Source organism: Cheilinus undulatus, linkage group 2 (genome assembly GCF_018320785.1).
Source record: "Cheilinus undulatus linkage group 2, ASM1832078v1, whole genome shotgun sequence".
In the NCBI taxonomy this organism is placed as follows: Eukaryota; Metazoa; Chordata; class Actinopteri; order Labriformes; family Labridae; genus Cheilinus; species Cheilinus undulatus.
This window is the reverse complement of record NC_054866.1, coordinates 57,237,913-57,245,280: the sequence shown is the minus strand read 5'-3', so window position 1 is coordinate 57,245,280 and position 7,368 is coordinate 57,237,913.

The following is a 7,368-nucleotide window of genomic DNA, read 5'->3' as shown; positions in this document are numbered from 1 at the left end:
CTGCCAACCTTAACCCTTTTATAAATATCTACTAATTATGACAGTGAATTTCAGCAAAAAAGATCAAATTTAAGTCATTCTAAAGTTATTTCAGTATGAATTGTTTGTGGGATTGATTTATCAGCTGCAGACATTTAAAGCCAAAGGATACTCCTAAAACCACAGCATCTTCTTGTCCTCCTTTTCTGAATTTAATGATCTTTGGGGGGCCGGACAGGAAGCTTTGGGGGGCCTGATATGGCCCCCGGGCCACCAGTTGATGATCAGTGGTGTGTGTGCAGGAAGCACATATTCCTGTGGAGTCTATTCTGCTGTAAAGACGGGGGTGGCCTGGATAGAACTTTTGAGAACTGAACTGTAATCTAATCATTCTGGGCTCTTAGATCATGAAGGAGGAGTTTTTTTAACTGTTTAAATGCTAAAGGCATGACCGACGATGCTCATCTGAGGGCTGATAACGCCGCCACTGCTCTCATAAACCTTTAACTTAGATTTGCGTCATGGCCGGACTCTACCACAGCTTTACCCAGTCCCATGCAGCTCACAGGTTGAATGTTGTGCCATTTGAGAGTAATGAATCAGTCGCCTTAGGAAAAAAAAGCATGGACCACAGCTGCAACTTTACAGTCATTAAGGTAGCTGCTAACAGTGCAGGATTGCATCTGCTCAATATGCCCACTAATTAGACCTGATCCTAGTTTTTATTGGTCTATAATTAATCTGGCTCCTCAGACAGAGGACAGGAAATGACTTTGGAGGGCTTTACTGAGCCGTGACTCTGGGGATTTACCCCGTTTTATCTTTGGCCTGCATGGATGGAGATAGGAAGGCGGAGACTAAATCAATTTTCCTGCGTTAGCTCATTAGCTGGGGCCCTCGGGTGAGCCCGGCTCCATGGCGATGCCCTTGGAGGAACAAAGCCAAGTCACTCTTAGCCTGTGCAGCTGGGTAAATTTCATCTGGATGGTATTAAGACGTAAGTTATAGACGCTGCTGTAGCTGCTGTAGCTGCTGTAGCTCGACATTCCTGCTCTGCATCACGCTTTAAAGAAAGGTTACAGTAATTAAACCCCAATACAGTCATGAATTCATTTCTTAATTTTTATAAAAACATCTTAAAAAGCTAGCAGCGGTGAATCCAGCAGTCTGGATAGATGAGACCATGGGTGTAGCACGGGGGGGCTGATCACCCAGGCCCACCGTAGGGACGGGCCCTTCAGAAGCCTGCAATGAAAAGTGTGTTTTGATTTATCTTTCTTAGTAAGTAGTGACATTATTAAATCAGAAGTGACTAAAGCAGTGATCCTCAACGCCCGTTTAAGCTGCCTTGTGCAGTTAAATGACCTTTACTTCTCCTTTCTCCCAGTTTAGTCACTTTTCACTCATTTTTGTCACGTTTTTGCCACTTTCTGCCCTTTTATGCCATTTTTCTTCCAGTGTTTGCTGCTTTTAGCCCATTTTTGCCACTTCTTTTTGTCATTTCTCAGCCATTTTTGACACTTTTTTCCTGCTTTTTGCAATTTTTTTTACTTTTTTATGCCACTTTTTCTCTCAGTGTTTGCCACTATTTGACCATTTTAAGCCTTTAACCTATTTTAATTGCCACTTTTCACCTCTTAGGTTGTGGCTCTTGCAAATGAATTTTTCAGCAGTTTGGCTCTTTGGTTGAGTATCACTGGACTAAATGAATCGGTCAACAGACTGAAATACAGTACTGCTTAAAAATGTCCTAATGGTATAGTCCAGCACTGTGAAATATTGCACGTAACTTTAATTTAACCATAGTAAAAATGTTGCTCACAAAAGTGGAAATTATGTTTAATTAAAATGCAGAGATATTTGTAAAAAAGACTCTACATGTGTTGCTGGTCTCACTGGTTAAGGGGGGCCCTGAGTAAATCCTTCTGGCTTCGCCCCTGGATGAGACCGACAGGGACACGTTCTCTGAGGACTGAGCCGTTAACCTGACATATGGAAGGACATGGAAGTGGGTAAACTTGTGCCTTATGATGCGTTTTATCATCTGCAGTTTGTGAACAGCTCTGCCGGTTCAGCACCAGCAGCATGCAGCAGTTTGAGCAGGATTACGGCTTTTGTTGTTGGGATTATCTGAATCTCATTACCTAGCACAGGAGCTGAACTGACTCTGCCTATCTGCCTGATTGTTAAGCTGCTGGAAGCTTGGGAAATCGATCATTTAAGGACCAGACGGACTAGCGTAATAATTCTGACAAATAATTTTCACTTAGGCCATTCTGAGGAACGTGGATGATCCACGTCATATCTCCCTCAGTGAGCAAAGAAACAGCGGAGGTGGACGGCTCCTCTCCCTGCGCTGCAGGACAGAAAGATTTAGAAGATCTTTCACACCATCAGCTGTTAGACTGTATAACTGCCGTAAACAGATGAGAGAGACTCCAGACAACTGAATTTCCCTGCGGGGATAAATAAAGGTCTTGTATTGCATTGTAAATAAACTTTAACCCTCAGGCTTTCCTCTTTCTCTGCTCACCATGTTGGCTGTTTGTGCATGTGGTCCAGTTTTTTAGGCAAGTTTCTGAGTTCAAATTTCATTTGCTCTAATAGTTCAGGGGAAGACTGTGAAACACATTTACTCCCCTTTAAAGCCATTAAGGACAAAAACATCCACTTATAAAAGACAGCTATAAAAATAGCAGACATTTATGTTTTTTCTGATTTTTTTTGTCAAATCTTTTGATCAACTTCAGTTCTCATCATAACAGTTGATTATTGAATAATTTTGAGGATTTTAACCCCAGGACTGATTCAAAAAAGAACCCCCCCCCCCCCACACACACACACACACACATTATTTATGTGTAAAATGATTACTGTTTTGTGTGGGTTTTTTAGAAAAGTATGATTTAAAGATATCTCAAACATTAGCCAAAATACTGACCTTGATGCATCATTAGTTTTGTAGCATCTGATTTAAAATGTACGGACAAAAACGTCCCATTGACTCCCATTCAAACCACATTTTTTGATCTTTAAGTGATCAAACTGGCATTTAAAGGGTTAAAACCCTCAAAATGATTGAATGTTTGGTAGTTTTGAGCAAAACTGAAGTTGTTCAGGAGATTTATGCAAAAAATCAGAAAAAAACATATGAGTCTTGAGTTTTTATAGCAGTTTTTTTGAAGTGGACATTTTTGTCCTTAAAGGCTCTAAAGGGGAGGAGAGTGATGCCTGAGGGTTCATATCATTCCAGTTAAAGCTCACAGAAGGAAGAGTGAATCTATTGCCTAATTAACATAAAGAACATTGTAAGTCACTGATTATATCAGGATTAGATGGACAATCCTCAGGAATCAACAGCAGCATTTCTACGCCTCTTCATCCACTATCACTCCATGTACAGCGCTGTGAGAAAGTAAATGTTGCTTATTAATTTATTATCATCTATGATTGGAAAATACATTCATACTCCAGTCTGGATTTAACAGCAAAAATCATTTTAGAGGCTTTTTTTCAACACACAGACCTGGTGAACGGTCCCTCCACAGTCAGGATTTATTGATGACATCAATGCATGTGTGCTGAAACCGGAGCTTTTTAACACCTTTTGCCCGCTGTCCCACTTTCAATTCACTTTTGAACCCATTTTCCTCCTTCATCTAGCCATTGCTGCAACTTTTTTCCACATTATTGGTTCTTTGGTAAACCTCTCAGTGTCTGTGAAAGGGCAGAGCCTTTAAAAAAAAACGCGGCGTGTGATTGGATGAGCGTGTCTGTCACTTCTTTACGGGCCAATCAGAGCAACAAAACACGGGACGACCAGAAAACTCCATGGAGAACTGCATAACGGTAACCATAGCGACTGTAGACGTGTCAGTACTCGACTTTTGTGGGTTTTGAAAAGAAAACAGCTCACTGCTGTTCTTTGATCTTCTTTTAATACAGAAATGTGGTCAAGTTCTGATCAAACTGGCGCTCTAGCAGCATCCACGCTAATCTCTTCCTCCATAACTGCACCAGCTCTCCCTGCCTGTTTATGTCACGACTCTGCTGATTGGTCCTGTCGCTTTCTAACCGGGCCCAAACGGTTCAGACGGGAGCTCTGAAGATGGATTCACCGGAGAGAAACACGGAAACGGGCGTATCCATCTGCTTTGCAAGGTTACCTTTTTGGATGGATGGATGAGGTCTCCTCTCTTCCCTCTCTTTTCTGCACAGTCTGGCTGTTAGAGGGCTGTGTTGGAGGCCCTGGAGGTTCTGGGACATTTGTGACTGTTCAGAGGGAGACAGACTTCTTCTCTTTCACATCATCCTCTCATTTCTGGAGACCAACCTCACCAGCATCCATCCCCACTAGAACAGGATGAAAAGATATTTTACCTTGTTAGCAGTGCTAACTTAAAGCTAGAGAGATGTCACACAGGCTGACGCCTGGATGTAAACTCAGTGTGCAAATGGTGTGGAAAAGTAATATGATCTAAAAATAATCCTAGTCTAGATCCAGGGTTCTCAACCCTGGGGTTGGGACCCCCTTGGGGGTCACGAGTCACAGAAAGGGGGTCAGCAGATGCCTTAATAAACTAAGTACTTTTTAAAAAAAATTACGCTGTTGCCATGTTACACCAATTTGACCAGATGTTAACTTATTCATCACTTTTAACACCAATTTTAACACATTTTTGTGGCTTCAAACCCATTTGTGTACATTTTTAACCCTTTCCACCACTTTTTTCTGCCTGTTTTTGCCACTTCTAAACCAATTCTTGCCACTTTCTGCCTATTGTTGCCACTGTTAACCACTTTTTACTCCAATTTTTGCTCATTTTAACCACAGTTAACCGATTGTTGCCCATTTATATCAATTTTTCATCCCATTCCTCCTAATTTTCAACAATTTTTTGCACTTTAAAGCCATTTCAGCCACTTTTGAATCCCCTTTTGCGACTATTTTTGCCACTTTATTCTATCTTTGATTATTTTTTTGCCACTTTTATCTAATTTTAGCCACTTTTAACCCATTTATCTTCTTTAAGAATCCAATTTCACCACATTTTCCACCATTTTTTCCTCATTGCTAACCAATTTTAACCGATTTTATGTTTTTAATAAAAGTTATTTTCATTTGAAGAAGGCTATATTCTACATAAATGAATAAATAAAGATATTTGTTTCTTTAATAAGAGTGGTTATTATTCAGGTCTGTGGTTTTCACAGCTTAACTTGACAATGGACCATGATTTACAGTTGAAACCAGAAGTTTACATACACTATATAAAAAGGCACATAAACTTTTTTTTCTCAACCTCTAACATTAAATCAGATTAAACTTTTCCTGTTTTTGGTCAGTTAGGATTACCAAAATTATTTCTATTTGCTAAATGCCAGAATAATGAGAAAAGGATTTTTTTAGACAATTTTTATGACTTTCTTCAAAGTCAGAAGTTTACATACACTAAGGTTACTATGCCTTTAAACAATTTGGGAAAGCCCAGATGATGATGTCATGTCTTTGGAAGCCTCTGATAGGTTTATTGCCAACATTTGAGTTAATTAGAGGCACACCTGTGGATGTATTTTAAGGCACACCTGAAACACACTGCTTCTTTGTGTAACATCATGGGAAAATCAAAACAAATCAGCCAAGATATCAGGAAGAGAACTGTGGACTTGCACAAGTCTGGTTCATCCTTGGGTGCAATTTCCAGATGCCTGAAGGTGCCACGTTCATCTGTTCAAACAATTATACGCAGGTATAAACACCATGGGAATGTCCAGCCATCATACCGCTCAGGAAGGAGACGGGTTCTGTGTCCCAGAGATGAACGTGCTTTGGTCCAAAAAGTGCATCTCAACCCAAGAACAAAAGCAAAAGACCTTGTGAAGATGCTGCTGAAGCTGGTAAGAGTGTGTCATTATCAACAGTCAAACGAGTCCTGTACCGGCATGGGCTGAAAGGCCACTCTCCCAGGAAGAAGCCATTACTCCAAAAGAAACATAAAAAAAAGCCAGATTACAGTTTGCAAATGCACACAGGGACAAAGACCTTAATTTTTGGAGACATGTTCTGTGGTCTGACAAACTAAAATTGAACTTTTTGGCTATAATGACCATCGTTACATTGGGAGAAAAAAGGGGGAAGCTTGCAAGCCTGAGAACACAATCCCAATTGTGAAACATGGGGTGGCAGCATCATGTTGTGGGGTTGTTTTGCTGCAGGAGGGACTGGTGCACTTCACAAAATAGATGGCGTCATGAGGAAAGAACATTATGTGGAAATACTGAAGCAACATCTCAACACATCAGCCAGGAAGTTAAAGCTTGGGTGCAAATGGGTTTTCCAAATGGACAATGACCTTAAGCATACTGCCAAACTGGTTACAAAGTGGCTTAAGGATAACAAAGTCAATGTTTTGGAGTGGCCATCACAAAGCCCTGATCTCAATCCCATTGAAAATTTATGGGCAGAGCTGAAAAGGCATGTGTGAGCAAGGCGGCCTACAAACTTGGCTCAGTTACACCAGTTCTGCCAGGAGGAATGGGCCAAAATTCCTGCAAACTATTGTGAGAAGCTTGTGGAAGCACATCCAAAACGTTTGACCCAAGTCATACAGTTTAAAGGCAATGCTACCAAATACTAATGAAATGTATGTAAACTTCTGACTCTCAAGAAAATAATAAAAAAATGTCTAAAAAATGATCTCTCTCATTATTCTGGCATTTAGCAAATAGAAATAATTTTGGTAATCCTAACTGACCAAAAACAGGAAAAGTTTAATCTGATTTAATGTTAGACGGTGAGAAAAAAAAGTTTATGTGCCTTTTTATATAGTGTATGTAAACTTCTGGTTTCAACTGTAGCTGACCTCCATGGTCCCCCAGTTTGGCTGGGTCCCAGAACCCTCCCTCTTTATCCCCCCTTATGGACGGCCTTGTCTGAACATGACTACTCTAGAGTGTCTGTTCAGCCACCTTCAGGTACAGTGGGGGCTCTGGCACTTTTATTTTGGGGGTCACGGGCTGAAAAGGTTGAGAACCTCTGATCTAGATAATAACCCACCTTGGCCTTAAACAGCCCAGCTTTTTATCAGGAGGTCCCACAAAGACAAAACTGCACGCAGAGAAATTTGGTCACAGAAAGGTTAGAAAGCTGCTGAGTGGATTTTAGTAACCTGAGACACCAGATGGACTGTTTCATAGATCTACCACACTCATCTGGAAAACCTCCCATACAAAGGGAGGGCATTATGAGGACTGCAGATGTTTTACTTCATAACCAACATGAAATCCTTCCATGTTAACCCAGTCATCTCTGTGCATCCAGAACTTTCTCCTACTGAAAGCTTGAAACCCTGAGTCCATTTAGAGATGGTGATCTTCCCCAGCAGGCTT